The sequence below is a fragment of the Hibiscus syriacus genome, unplaced genomic scaffold (genome assembly GCF_006381635.1).
Source record: "Hibiscus syriacus cultivar Baekdansim isolate YM2019G1 unplaced genomic scaffold, ASM638163v2 tig00111309_pilon, whole genome shotgun sequence".
In the NCBI taxonomy this organism is placed as follows: Eukaryota; Viridiplantae; Streptophyta; class Magnoliopsida; order Malvales; family Malvaceae; genus Hibiscus; species Hibiscus syriacus.
Genome location: NW_024063052.1, coordinates 355,423 through 370,910, shown reverse-complemented (window position 1 = coordinate 370,910; position 15,488 = coordinate 355,423).

The window sequence follows — 15,488 nt, the reverse complement described above, 5'->3', positions numbered from 1 at the left end:
GTATTATCAATTGAAAGTTAAAGGATCTGATGTTGCAAAAACGGCCATTCGCACTAGATATGGTCATTATGAATTTTTAGTGATGCCTTTTGGTTTGACGAACGCTCCTGCAGCTTTTATGGATTTGATGAATCGGGTGTTCCGACCATATTTGGATCAATTTGTGGTGGTCTTCATTGACGATATTCTGATCAATTCTCGTACTGAGGTAGAGCATGACGAGCATTTGAAGATCGTTCTGCGGACTTTGAGAGAGCATCGTCTATATGGCAAACTAAGCAAGTGTGAGTTTTGGCTTCAAGAAGTGTCATTTCTGGGGCATATTATTTCTGCGCGAGGTGTTCAGGTTGATCCCAGCAAGATAGAGGCTATTATGAATTGGAAACGACCTAAGAACGTATCTGAAATCCGCAGTTTCTTGGGCTTGGCTGGTTATTATCGACGTTTTGTTGAGGGCTTCTCGATCATTGCTTCTCCTTTGACAAAGTTGTTAAGGAAGAATGTGTTGTTTGACTGGGGCGAGGCACAACAGGAGAGCTTTGAGAAATTAAAGGCGGTTTTGACTCAAGCACCGATGTTGATTCAACCAGAGTCCGGGAAGGATTTTACAGTGTATAGTGATGCTTCACATTCAGGACTTGGTTGTGTTTTAATGCAGGAAAGTAAGGTGGTGGCTTATGCATCCCGTCAGCTGCGGCCGCATGAGAGTAACTATCCTACTCATGATTTAGAGTTGGCAGCAGTAATTTTTGCCTTGAAGATTTGGAGACACTATCTTTCTGGAGAGAAGTGTTACATTTTCACAGATCATAAGAGCTTAAAGTATCTTCTGACCCAGAAGGAACTTAATTTGAGACAGCGTCGCTGGTTAGAGCTCCTAAAGGATTATGATTGCGTGATTGATTACCACCCTGGTAAAGCTAACATTGTAGCAGATGCTTTGAGTCGAAAGATGGTATCGGAGTTGAGGTCTTTAATGGCCAAGATGAATTTATATGACAATGGCACTTTGTTAGCAGAATTGCAAGTTAAGACGACCTTGGTTGATGAGATCAAAGCTAAGCAGCCCCTTGATAGCTCATTGCTTTCCATCTTTGAGCAAGTAGAGCAGGGGACAAACACAGATTACGCAATTGATCAGGATGAAGTTTTATGCTTTAAAGGTAGATATTGTGTGCCTGATGATGCTAAGTTGAGGCAGACTATCCTTACTGAGGCTCATAGTAGTCCATATGCTATGCACCCCGGAGGAGATAAGATGTACCAGAATTTGAGAGAGAGGTATTATTGGATTGGTATGAAGAAAGACATATCTGACTTTGTGGCTAGGTGTTTGACTTGTCAGCAAGTTAAGGCAGAACATCAACATCCATCAGGTTTGTTACAGCCTATCAAGATTCCTGAATGGAAATGGGAGCGTATTACTATGGATTTTGTTACTGGCTTGCCGATGACTCCTTCGAAAAAAGATTCAGTTTGGGTGATTGTTGACAGACTTACAAAGTCATCTCACTTCATTCCTGTGCGAGTAAATTATACTTTGGATAAGCTGGCAAGATTGTATATTTCAGAGATTGTCAGATTGCATGGTGTTCCATTGTCTATTATTTCTGATCGAGATCCGAGATTTACTTCGAGATTTTGGAAGGCGTTACATACGGCTTTGGGATCAAGATTGGATTATAGTACATCCTTTCATCCACAAACTGATGGTCAATCTGAGAGAGTAATTCAGATTCTGGAGGATATGTTGCGGGGTTGCGTAATCGATTTTCATGGTAGTTGGGAGAACTTTTTGCCGTTGGCTGAATTTGCTTACAATAACAGTTATCAGACCAGTATTCGTATGGCACCCTATGAAGCGCTCTATGGGCGTAAATGTCGCACTCCGATCTGTTGGACTGAGTTGCGTGATAGGAAAACGTTGGGACCTGAGTTAGTGCGAGAGACGGAGGACACAGTCAGATTAATCCGTGACCGTCTGAAAGAGGCATTTGATAGGCAGAAATCTTATGCAGATCAAAGAAGGAAGGATATACAGTTTGAAGTGGGAGATCGGGTCTTTTTGAAAGTTTCACCCTGGAAGAAAGTATTGAGATTCGGGCGTAAGGGTAAATTGAGTCCAAGATTTATTGGACCATTTCGTATCTTGAAGAGGGTAGGACCTGTTGCATATCAGCTTGAGTTGCCTTCTGAGCTAAGTCGTATTCATGATGTCTTTCATGTATCAATGTTGAGGAGATACCGTCCAGATCCAGGTCACATTATTCAGGTTGAAAAAGTAGAGTTGAGACCTGATTTGTCATATGAAGAGGAGCCCATTCAGATCTTGGAGAGAGATGAACGAGTTCTTTGGAATAGACGAATTCCAATGGTCAAAGTTCAGTGGAGTAATCGAGGCCCCTCAGAAGCTACTTGGGAGACATTGGAGTCAATGGAGGCTCAGTTTCCTCAACTATTCTCATAAGGTAAATTTCGAGGACGAAATTTCTTGTAGAGGGGGAGAATTGTAACAACCCGATTTTCAAAATAATATTTAATTGAAATTGGAGGTAAATTGTGAAAATGGGTGAAATTAAGTGACTAAAGTATAATTTATGAAAACTTGTATGCCATTTTTAAAGTAAAGGAAATTCAGGGACCAAGCCCTGAATTTCCCCTAAAAGTGTCGGCAAGTTTGTTATAACTAACGTGTTTTCTGATTTCAATCAGAAAACACAAAAGCTTTTCTTCAATTTTCTTCCTCTCACACCTCTATTTTCAAGTCCGATCCAAACACCGTCCGAATTCCGATCGTTGTTTTGAAACCACCGTTGTGTTCATCATCGAGCAAGGAACAAACCCTTCAAATTAATTGAAGCGAAACGCGGCCAAACGTCGGGAATTTCCAGTCAAAGTAGCGACGGTTTTGTTAGCTCTATCGCCGAGGAAATCTTAAATTCACCGTTGATCGTTGCTCCGTTTACGACACCTCCCGCACCATCGTGTTCCTTGTGCCGTTCCGAGTTCACCGGTGCCAACCTTGTCCGCCGTAGACGGCGGCGCGTGAGGAGGTGGTGCAGTCAAAGATTCGGCCGATTTGAAATCGAGCTCTCCGCCGTTCAAAAATTTGAACCGATCGTTGTAAGTATCTTGAAATCGCTCAAAATAATTTTTAGAAAATTTTCAGGGATTTTTAGGGCCCCGGAGGACGCCTCACGCGCCACATGCGCCGCCGCAGGGCGAGTGGCTGCTGGAAACCGGTTTAACCGGTTTTCAACCGGTTCTGACCGGTTTGACCGGTTTCAACCGGTTTGAACCAGTTTGACCGGTCTGAACCGGTTTGACCGGTCTGAATCGGTTTGACCGGTCTGAACCGGTTTGACCGGTCTGATCCGACCCAACCGTTGACCCGACCCGACCCGACCGTTGACCGTTGACTTTCTTTGACCAAAACTTAAAATGGCTTTGACCGAGCATTAAACGACCGTTAATCTTTTCCAAGTATACCTATCCTGATAGTTTTCGACGTGCCGAATCCGTTTCCGTGGTCCGTTTTGTCAAATTCGAATCCAAAGGTCTCCAAATCTATGGTCAAATTGGTTGACTTTGACTTTGACCAAGAATTTGAATTTTCGAAAAGTCATACTTTATGTTTTTCGACGCCTTGATTCCGATTCCGCAATCCGTTTGGCCAAATTCAGACTCGAAATACCTTAAATTGATAGTCAAACCCGAAAAATGCGTATATACTTAAGAAGTTTAGCTTTGAACAATTAAATAGGATTTGAGACTGATAAATATTATTGTTTGAAGGTACAAGAGACTCTCCGGATCGTTCGACAGCTCGACCCAGCTCTTCTAGATCAGTTAAACCACGTGTGTCAGTATTCACCCGTTCGAAAACTGTAGCAGAGCGTGATGAAACCAGCAATCAGTAGATTTTTTATTTGAATCTATTGTCGAGGTGTGTTCCCTACTTATTATTGAACTATTTTATTGGTTTTAATATGTGGTACACCGAATTCATTGGTTATTGTTTTATGGATGCACCAATTTAATGTGACAATTTATGGAATATGGCTGCTATCAAATTTTTGTTTTGAAATGGTATATGATTACCATGTTTTTGGATTTATGGAATTTATGTCACGGTGCAATTGAATTTTGGAATTGAATTACGATGGAATAGCTCTGATCAAGCTAACTGGGCCTAATGTGACTCTTGAGGGCCCCAAGATGTTTCATTAGGTCGGCTTTCCTTTGCTGTGTGCTTAGGGTAAGCTATATGGACTTATTGACTTGGGCTTAAGGATACAAGCTTCAGAGCCTATCCTTAAGTCGGCTTTCTTTTTGCTATGTGCATAAAGTAAGCTATATGGAAAATAATTTTGGGAACTACTGATGGTGTACCAGAAAAGGGTTTAAACTATGATTTTCAAAAAGTTAAACTCTTTTACGAATTTGTGAGATTACTGGACTATGATTTGTACCTATTGTGATTTTATGGAAATGTTGGGACACACTGAGCCTAGCTCACCTTTTGAAAATGTTTCCCCCTTTCAGATATTGTTGGTTAGATACCTTGGTTCGAGCACTTGGAGGATCAACATATCTCTTGAAGTAAATCAGATTGTAATGTTTTTATCTGGCAAGTTGATTTTATTTTGGTGACATGGACCTTATTTTAAAATATCAGATTTTATAATGATAACTCTTTTGCTAATACTGCTCGGTTTATTGTGATTTTGAATTTGAAGACATGTTTTAAATTAAATTATTATTTATTTGTACTATATTTACGAGTTGGATTTTGATAGTATAATTTGTTTATAATTTCATGTTATTTATAATGTGATTTTATATTGATGGAATAACGGTTGCGAAAAATGTCTTTAATAATCATAATGTGATCCACTAGACTTAGTCGAAACGCATAGGCCGGGTCTAGGGGGTTACAGATTCGGCCTTCACAGCTCAGGAAAAACCCGGGATAACCATGTTGGGTGGGTAATGTGTCTAGTGTACCGACCTACATCATCGTGTCCGAAGCGTAGACCGGTGATTAAGCAAAACTCCTCCCGCCCAAAACACGTATACGCCGGTGGAAAATCAAACCATATCTCTTCATCGGTAGATCCCTAGTCATGGTTTGAAGAAACAGGTGTGTCAACATCGCATCTCCACCGGGATGTTGTACTTTCAGCCATGGCCCGAAGTAAGTATCCTCAAACATTTTTCTTTGTGCAGGTGAAAGCTTCGACGCAATTGTTTTGGCCAGGCTGACTTTATTTCTTAAGGTCAATTGAGCCAAATAAAAGTTCTACAAAAACAATAAACATACTAAGTTAGATATACCAAAAACTACACTGTGAAGATATACCAAAAACAATAATAAACATAAAGAGTAGTAGTTTATTCTTCAAACTTAAATTTGCAACACTGTGAATTTCTTATTTGTCTTTGTTTTTTGGTTGAAGTAATGCAATTCATTCAAGTTTCAATTTGCAGAAGAAGAATAGTTTCTGAAAATGAAAATCGCAACACGAAAATGACAATCGCAATGTGAATTTGACTATCGCAACGAGAGAATAAAATCGCGTTGCGATTCTCGGTTGATTTAATAAGCAATCTAAGTGAAATGGTTAATCTATTATTGAAATTACCAGTAAACTTATCATCAATTTTAATATGAAAAACCTAATAATAATGCAAAAATTTTAAAAAGAAAATAATTAAAAAAACTAACCCTCGGTGGTTGATTTGGTTGATTTTCCATTTCTGATTGTGAGGGTGGCTCTGAGAGATGGAGATAGACGGATTTCGCCGGAGATGGGGACGGATTTCGTCGGAGATGGGTGAGAGAGTGAGAGATGGAGATGGGACTGAGTTGTGATTTTAGGTTTTAGGTTATGAGTTGCGATTACGGGATATACTGTGGACGGTTCAGTGTTCCAATATATTAATATTCGTGTTTGGAATTTGAAAATAAAATACGCTTTGCGATACTAATGGCGCTTTGAAAATCGCATTGCGATTATGTATTATCTCGTTGCGAAAGTCAGTATTGCGTTGCGAAATTAAGTATCGAGTTGCGAAAGTCAGTATCGCGTTGCGATTTTGTATTATCGCGTTGCGATAGTCAGTATCGCGTTGCGATTTTCCAAATTCGCATTGCGATTTTCCAAATTCGCATTGCGATTTTCCAAATTCGCATTGCGATTTACTTATTCGCATTGCGAATTGGGAAAATCGCAATGCGAAATTGGAAAATCGCATTGCGATAGTCATAATCGCGTTGCGAATCTGGAAACTGATTTGCGATAATAGAGATCGCGTTGCGAATTAGCGATCGCATTGCGATTTTGTTGGTCATTTTGGCAAATCCGGAAAAAGTTGGTTAAAATCGTATATTATATGGGATTTTTGGTCACTGAGGTTATTTTCTTTATATAATTAATAGACCCAAATAGGTATTATAGTCAAAGATAGTTTTGGATAATAGGATCCCAATATTTCAAAAAAGCAATAATTGTCTTTGACTCTCATATTCATATGAGTCCGGTTCAAGACATATTTTAAACACTCAAAATGAAAGAGTTTGACCGTAAGATTCTCAAATCTCATATTATTTTGATATGAGTTTTTTCAAGCGTTTTAATTTAGCTTTCTAACTATATACTAATTGAGTAATTGAAGATAAAATTTATATTCATTTTTAGTTGACTTATGTTCAAATATGTAATGTGACACATACCACGTATGTTTCTTTTTTTTAAAATAAATATACAACTTTTAAAATATTTTTAACCTATTGAAAAGTACAACTTATGTGACACATCTCTATATTAAAAAAATATTATTTTCTTAAATATTATTTACATAAATAATTAGTAAATAATATTGTTCTCATAAAATTACCTAGACCTCTCGACATTCGTTAAAAAACAGTCATTTTGGTAATAATGAAAAAGAAAACTATACTTTGACGAATAGTGGAAGGTTTAAAATAATATTCCAATAGAAAATTTACCGAATTCCACTTTCATATATCATTTTTCGGCTTTAATTAAAAAAGGTAAACTACACAGGTAACCATTCAACTATTGTCCCCTTTCATTTTGACCACTAATGTTTGAATTCCATCAATCAACCACACTATTATTTAAATGGTTCAATCAAACCACATACCGTTAAAATTTAAAGGAGGAGATGAAAAATCAGTTAAAAATTATAGTATAACTATATATTTTGTCTCTATTATTTACACAAGATATTAACTTAATCTCAATTTTAATTAAATTTAATTCTCTAATTAGATTGTAAAACATGTTAGTCTCTAATTAGATCAATGCTGAAGAGAATCAAACTAAGGTCTAGAGGCTGCAATCGGGTCATTCGGATCAGGTTATTTCGTGTTAGGATTACATTTGGTTCGATTCGGGTCAAATCAAATTAGGGTTTAGTTCGGGGTCAATGGAAATTCAGTTCGAGTCAGGTATCGAGTCGGGTTAAAATCGGATCAGTTGGTGTTCGGGTCGGGTTAATCTCGGATCAGTTGGTTTCGAGTCAAGTCAATATCAGATCAGTTAGTTTCGGTTCGGGTCAAGCTTTAGATTTTCGGGTCAATTCGGGTTGATTTCGATTGGGATTAACCTTTAGATTTTCGGGTCAATTCAGGTTGTTTTTGTTTAGGTCAATCTTCTTCACAATTTGTCTTCTTAATCATTAGTGCTACTCTTTATAACTTGTAATTCAAAAACTTTATGTGACTATATATTGTCACATTCCAATTTCGGGACTAAAACTTTTAGTTTAAATGAATCAAATCAAATTAAAATATTTTGAATGAGAACTTTTTATTTAACAATTGTATTCAAAATTTATTTTATTTTAAAGTTAACTATAGTCAATCGTCTGAATATGAATTAAAGATATCAGATAAACTCAAATTTTTTGTTTGAATAATTTTATTTTATAATCTTCCCTATTAAAAAAATTGTCTTTTGGAATGATTTAGAAGTTATTGGATATAGAGATAGTCTTTTAACATAGTAAAGATTATATTGAACTATTAAACTATTACTAAATGTGGTGATGAACTAATTGTACAATATAAAATGAGATTAAAAAAATATCATTCTACTATTTATCTAATTATTAAAAATAAATAATAATAATAATAAATAAATAAATTATTTGTTCACTTAGATGCAATTATCGGATTAAAATTGGGTGAAAGTTCAATTCGGATTGGGTATGGGTAACTTAAATTTGGGTTGCTTTTAGTTCGGGTTATTTTTAGTTCTAATTGATTTCGGTTCGGGTTGATTTTCAGTTTGGGTTGCTTTCAGTTCGGGTTGATTTTGGTTAAACTATAATTTAGGTCGATTTTGGTTCGATTCGGTTTATTTCGAGTTTTAAATTAATTTTGAAAAAAAATATATTCGGTTATATATCAAGTCTCGGTTCGGGTAATTGGGTACAGATAAAATTAGCCAGATCTACTAATGGCATAGGTTGGCAGACAATTGAGCAACCACATAGCCAATAGTGCTGGATGGTTGTAATTTACAACATATGGTACATAATTTGTATAATAATATTTAAAATTTAATTTAAATTTATATTATTTTATATATCTTAACTTAAATTCATATCTTAATTTTAAGAAAATATATTTTATTTTCATTTAATGTATTAAATATATTTTATTTTTATATTAACTTTAAAATATATTTTATGTTTATCTTAATTTTAAAAATATATTCTAATCTTTTATTAACTTAAAATTCTTTTATTTGAAGTTAAGATAATAAAAACTACATTTTTAATTTAATAAAAGAATAAAATATATTTTTAAAGTTAAGATAATAACAAAATACATTTTAAAGTTGAAGTAAAAATAAAATATATTTCAGACTTAAAAATCTGATTCGAAAAATCAAGATGTTACACGTGTAAAACGAGTGTAGTAAATGGGTTAGAGGATGGCTTCAAATTTAAGAATCTATTGGGCCCGTTGAGTTGGAATTAAAGTGAGATTGGGTCCACGTATGTGATATATGTGATGAGTGGTATAAGTAAAGTTTGGGCTGATGAAGTCCATCTGTTCAACATCAGAGATGTGGCTACCACTGGGGACGAAGGAATCACGAATCCAGTAGATTTTAAAATATAGGATCAACTTATAAAGTTCTAGGAATGAAAATAGATAATCAACTGAAAATATGAAAAAAAATATCTAAAACATATGTTAATTTAATATTTCTAACATGGGGGACTGCCTCCACTCGTCACCCCTTTGGTCTATCCTGGGTCACATAATCGTACATGATCGTTAGTGTAGAGTGTAGATGCATGAATTTGGTGGTCATCCTTTGGGTTATACAGGTACTTGTCTTACAGAATTTTGACAATTTGTAACAAGTTAAAGACTGAGTCCATGATAAACAATCAAGAATGCAAACAATTAAGGACACAAACATGCACCAGTTTGTGCATGTATGCCAATACACTTAAATGTCTGAAATAAAACTATATTACATGTTCTAACTTTTCCAGAGGATAAGCTTTGATCTTGAGGGTAGTCTGGTATTAATATAAGATGTCCATTGTTTGTTTATCAGGGGCTCGCTGTGTTAGCACGCTGTTGTACGAGATGAAGCATCGTGGGAAGGACTGTCGCTTCGGAGTGGTCTCAATGTGCATAGGCAGTGGAATGGGTGCAGCAGCCGTCTTTGAAAGGGAAGATTCTGTTGATGAACTCTGCAATTCTAGAGCTGTCTAAAACCAACGAGCTTCTAGCGCATCATTAAGACTCTACTCAGTAGCCTATCACCTGTGGAACAGGTACGCGCAAACTGTTTCATAATCACTTGCTTGAACTGCATCGATCTCTGAGAAGCAATGCACATTTGGATCTATCAGGGGATTTGACATAACTGACACCAATTTTCTTTAATATTTTCTTTTTGACACCGGTTTGACCAATATTTCTCGAAATAGCACCCTTTCAGCTGAGTTGGATGCCACGTGTGGAAGGCGCATCCCCGGGGACGCGCCTTTCGCCAGCTCGACTGCCACGTATTTTGTTTAATAATAAATATTTTATTTTTATTATTATTATAAATTAATAATAAATTATGTAAAATGTTTCGATTATAATGTAAGAATTATCAAATGTATTTTGTTAATGTGTGTTAAAGGTGGAGTGAATTATCTACATTAATATGATATAACAATATATGAAAACCAGTTTTGACTTTATTGTAGTTATAGGAAAAATGTATGAAATTATAATATTACACATATGATTATATTATTATTTTTGATTTTGATTATCGATCTATTAATTTTATTAGTTAATTATTTAAATGTTATCAATCTAGTCATCTCATATCAATATTTAACGAAAATATTGATGCATAAGTTAATAAATTAGTATAATTACATATTTAATCTTCAAGACTTACATATTTTATAAATTAGTCTTATTGAAAATTTAATTTAATAAATTTAATCCTCCAATCAGAACATGAAATGTGTCATCGTATACATAAATTTTTTAATAACTTTTAATTTGTTTAATTTAATATTTTTCTCTACTTAGAAGGTGGAATTGTTATTATATTTTAAAAAAAATTATAACTAATAATATTAATTATATTATTAAATATATTAAATATTTATGTATTTAAAAGTTAAAAAAAATTATTTAGGTGTACATACATTGACAAATTATATAAATGCAATAACATTAAATTATTAGAAACAAAAACATTCATTTAAATACAATATTAATTACATAAGAGTTAACGGTTATATATGATAACAGAGCTGGACATTTTTTTCTATTGTGCCCGATGTTTCTACAATGCCCACATCGTTTTTGTTCTGTTGACTTCTCCCAAATATCCATATCACAATGTATTCTAGTAGATTTTGGACGACCTGAGTCCCTCAATAGCAATGGATCTGGTACAATTGTAAGCCAAGTTTGAATCTCATTTGGGTCTCTTTCGTTTCCTATGGGCGGAAACTCAAATTCATATACCTTGAATACTTGTGAAAGTTGGTATACGGGATCAACATAATTTTTGTAGTCCAAATGCGAATGTGAGCAAGCAGCAATGACATGAGAGCATGGATATTTGAGTGCTTGAAAGAAACCACAATCGCACCACCTCTCTTGCAGATTAACTCTGAAAGAGTTAGCTTCAATCCCTTGCAGCGGACGTGGCATTTCGGTTACACGAAACAATTCACAGGTGCGAGAAAAATTTGTAACTAACATCCCATTTGATGCAGCCACTTTTTTCTGTAAATCAACTACTAGTCTTGGGTGGTAAATATGTCCGTTTTGCATCCAAGTAAGAGCTTGTCCACCGAGCTTTGCAAAGAGTTGACCCAAACGAAAATAAGTCGTTTTAACCAACGCCGTGACTGGTAAATGACGCGCCCCCTTTAAGGTTGAATTTATTGCTTCAGCCAAGTTTGTTGTCATATGACCATAGCGATACCCCCCGTCATATGCATTTATCCACATTTCTTTGCTGATGTCCATAATGTACTCGCACCCCTTCTTATTTTTGCCAAACAGCTCTTGTAGCATCGACTCAAACCTTTGAGGTAAGAGTTCGTAACCTAAGCCATTAGGAATATGTAATAGTTAATATGAAGTATAAAGTAATAAAAATTGATAGAAAAATTGGGAAAAGTAACATACCCATCCGCACGACTAACTGACGTTCATCGTTCTTCTTGTATTTTCCGTAATAGTTTGCAGCAATATGACGGACACAATAACGATGTTGAACATGTGGAGGTCTATACATTGTACCCAAAGAGTCCATTGCTGCTTTTATCCCGGCTCTTCGGTCTGAAATTATGCATACTCGTTCCCTGGTGACAACATGTAAACGTAAATTTTTAAGGAAAAAAGCCCAAGACTCAGTGTCTTCTCCTTGAACGAGAGCAAACGCAACAGGAAGAATATTGCGGTTTCCATCTTGGACCACAACCAATAATAAAACTTGCTTGTATTTCCCATACAAGAAAGTACCATCAATTTGGACAACTGGTTTACAGTACTTGACTGCATTAATACACTGAGGGTAAGTACAAAAGACACGGTAAAATTGGCAGCGATCGCGAACCATTCGATCATTCACGTAATGATGTTGTGTTTCGAACTCAACAATTGTCCCGGGATTAAGTCTTTGCACAACATGAAACCAACTGGGCAACTCGTTGTAAGAGGAATCCCATTCGCCATGAAGTTTGCAAATGGCATTCTGTTTTGCCAACCACGCTTTTTTATATGAGACAGTGTACCCATATTGTGACTGTATAGCAGAAATCAACACTGCAACAGCTATATGAGAGCTTTACTTCACAATAGGCATGATTGCTTGACAAATAATGTTGGAGTCCAAGTTGGGATGATCCTAGTTTATACCTGTTGCACAACATGTATGACGACCGTTGTATCTGGTTAGTTCCCATAAGTTGTTCTTCCTCTTCCTCTTTGATACACGGACCATCCATTGACATCCGTTGTCACGATGGACACAGTAGCAGACATATTTCTTCGTGTTAGATCGATCAACTCGGGACTGAACTGAGTTACGAATATTGTAACTCTTTATTGCCATCATTGTTTCCTCCTTCGATGCGAACTCCATTCCAATATGTAAATTACCGTCATTGACTGATGATTGAAGTCCATAGTTGCCAACATCAGGAAGATCTGGAAATTCAGGCTCATACATTGCATCATAATCAGCCTCATACATATGTGCAGGAAGTTCAGCTGGTGTTGTATTTATCGGAACGTCATCCTCGTCATCATCAGAATGTACGTTAAACTGTGGTGAGTCAGGTTCAACGAATAATCCCGTTTCAGCACCATCTGCACCTGGCTCCCGAAGAGGTTTTTCTGGTGGAGATGAGGGTTCCTCCGATAATCCAATGTTGATGTCAAATAAGTTCCCGCTTGCGTGTCCTCCCCTTGAACTTGAGGCCATTGTATCATGTGGGATGTGAATAGACTGTCGTCTCGTTGGCATTTCCATATGTAAGTCGAAAACATTGGCAGATGAATGTCTGCCCCTTGAAGTAGAAGAGATGTTGCCATATGGATTATTGGTGAAGCCACGTGGGTTGAGATCATAAGCAGTTGCAGATGAATGCCTTCCTATTGAACTTGATGGCATGGTATCTGGCGTTGGATCCGCCATTAATGATGTGAAATCATTACAGATCAGTTGTGTCGGGCTATCAACTTGATCAGTTTGATATGCAATGCCAAAGTGAGAGGAATATGAGAGACCACGAGTTATACGAACCTCAATAAAAGTGGCATACATTTCAATAAGAGATTGTGAACTCCCCATATGAGCATCAACCATCATAGAAACATCATCATCGTTTGAAAGCTGAAATGATATATACGTGAGCGGAAAAAGTTCAGTAGGAAATCTGTACTGAAGTGAAGATAGTCTTCTCTGGCCTGCTACACGAATCTTTAACGAAATTTTTGTGATTAACTCCTCAATTGTGATGTTTCTCTTCAAGATTAAGGGGATATAATGATCTGACTCAAAAATAACCCACTCTTCAGCTTCCTTAATTAGTCCATCATACAAAACAACAGCAGAAAGACGACTCATTTTCAGAGAATTTGAGAATTTAGAGTTTGGGAATTTGAGAATTTGAAAGCTTGTGAACTGAAGTTTGTTTTGAAAGTTTATAATATGTTGCATATAATAGTGTCTATAATCGGAGTACTATTCACATGAAGGCGCGTTCCCGGGGGCGCGCCTTCCATTATTTCAGAGAATATGTTATCATTGCCTTATTATGTCACTCATGTCCCTCGGGGACACTAGATATATCAGTACCTATTATTTTACTATTCACATTAAGGCGCGTTCCCGGGGGCGCGCCTTCCATTATTTTGTCAGAGAATATGTTATCATTGCCCTATTATGTCACTCATGTCCCTCGGGGACACTAGATATATCAGTACCTATTATTTCACTATTCACATGAAGGCGCGTTCCGGGGGCGCGCCTTCCATTATTTTGTCATAGAATATGTTATCATTGCCCTATTATGTCACTCATGTCCCTCGGGGACACTAGATATATCAGTACCTATTATTTCACTATTCACATGAAGGAGCGTTCCCGGGGCGCGCCTTCCATTATTTTGTCATAGAATATGTTATCATTGCCCTATTATGTCACTCATGTCCCTCGGGGACATTATTCATATCAGTACCTATTATTTCTCAGGGGACTTGAAGGCACGTTCCCGGGGGGGCGCCTTCCATTATTTTGTCATAGAATATGTTATCATTGCCCTATTATATCACTCATGTCCCTCGGGGACACTAGATATATCAGTAAATCAGGTAAATTATAACCAAAAATTAACTTCTTTTGAAAGTTCAGCAAGTTAAGAATAACTTAAATTAAAACGTTATGTGAAGTTTGAATAAATTAGATAAAATGTTATGGATAAATTGAATAAATGTGAAGTGATAAGTTGATTGTGACATTGAAATTGTATGGAATGAGCATTGAAATGTGACATTGAATAAATTGCCAATTCACCCCCCTCTTGGCCGATTCCGTCGATCGATTAACTCAACATAAGTTGATTTTAATGTATACGTTTTAATATATATGTTAATGATAAAATCATATGTATGGATAAATTTAATTTCAATTTAAGTATTGTGAACTATAATTGGAATATAACTTTTAATTTCAAATACAATTGGAATATTAAGTTGAAATTTAATGTTAAATTTCGAATACTATAATTTATATTTTAAATTTAAATTTCGAATAATATTATTTTTATTTTAAATTTCGAATAATATAATTTGTATTTTAAAAACATTTATCAAACATTTAATGTTAAATGTGAATAAAAAATAACATTAAAAAATATGTATGTAACAGCCATGAAGCATTTCAATAACATAACCAAATTACATAAAATTCTGAAATATAATTATTTAAATAACATTAAATACAACTGGTTCACCAATGTCGTCTTCTCGAATGACTTCCACATGGCGGTGGTTGTCTATTTCGTGGAACTTGTTCTTCAGTCTCCTCATCTTCACTATCATCATCACCAGCATTTTCTTCATTTGGTGTAGATGACGCTGAAGGGGCTGAAGGGCCTGTATAAAATAACGACCTGGAGGAGTGCTAGTAACAATCCCACCGCTCCCCGGGAACTGTGAAAACTGTGGAAACATTGGCATCGATGTCTGTGATCCAGATGGAGATTGAGGTGTCTGCGGAGAAGCACCACCAGCCAAATAAGATGCATATGAACCATATGCTGGATCATTAAACATAATCGTATATGCACCTCCATATGGTATAAAACCCTGCGGGCTAGGCATGTAACCTGGCGGGCTAGGAATGTAACCCTGCGGGCTCGGAATGTAACCATGCGGAGATGGCATATAAACTGGTGGGCTT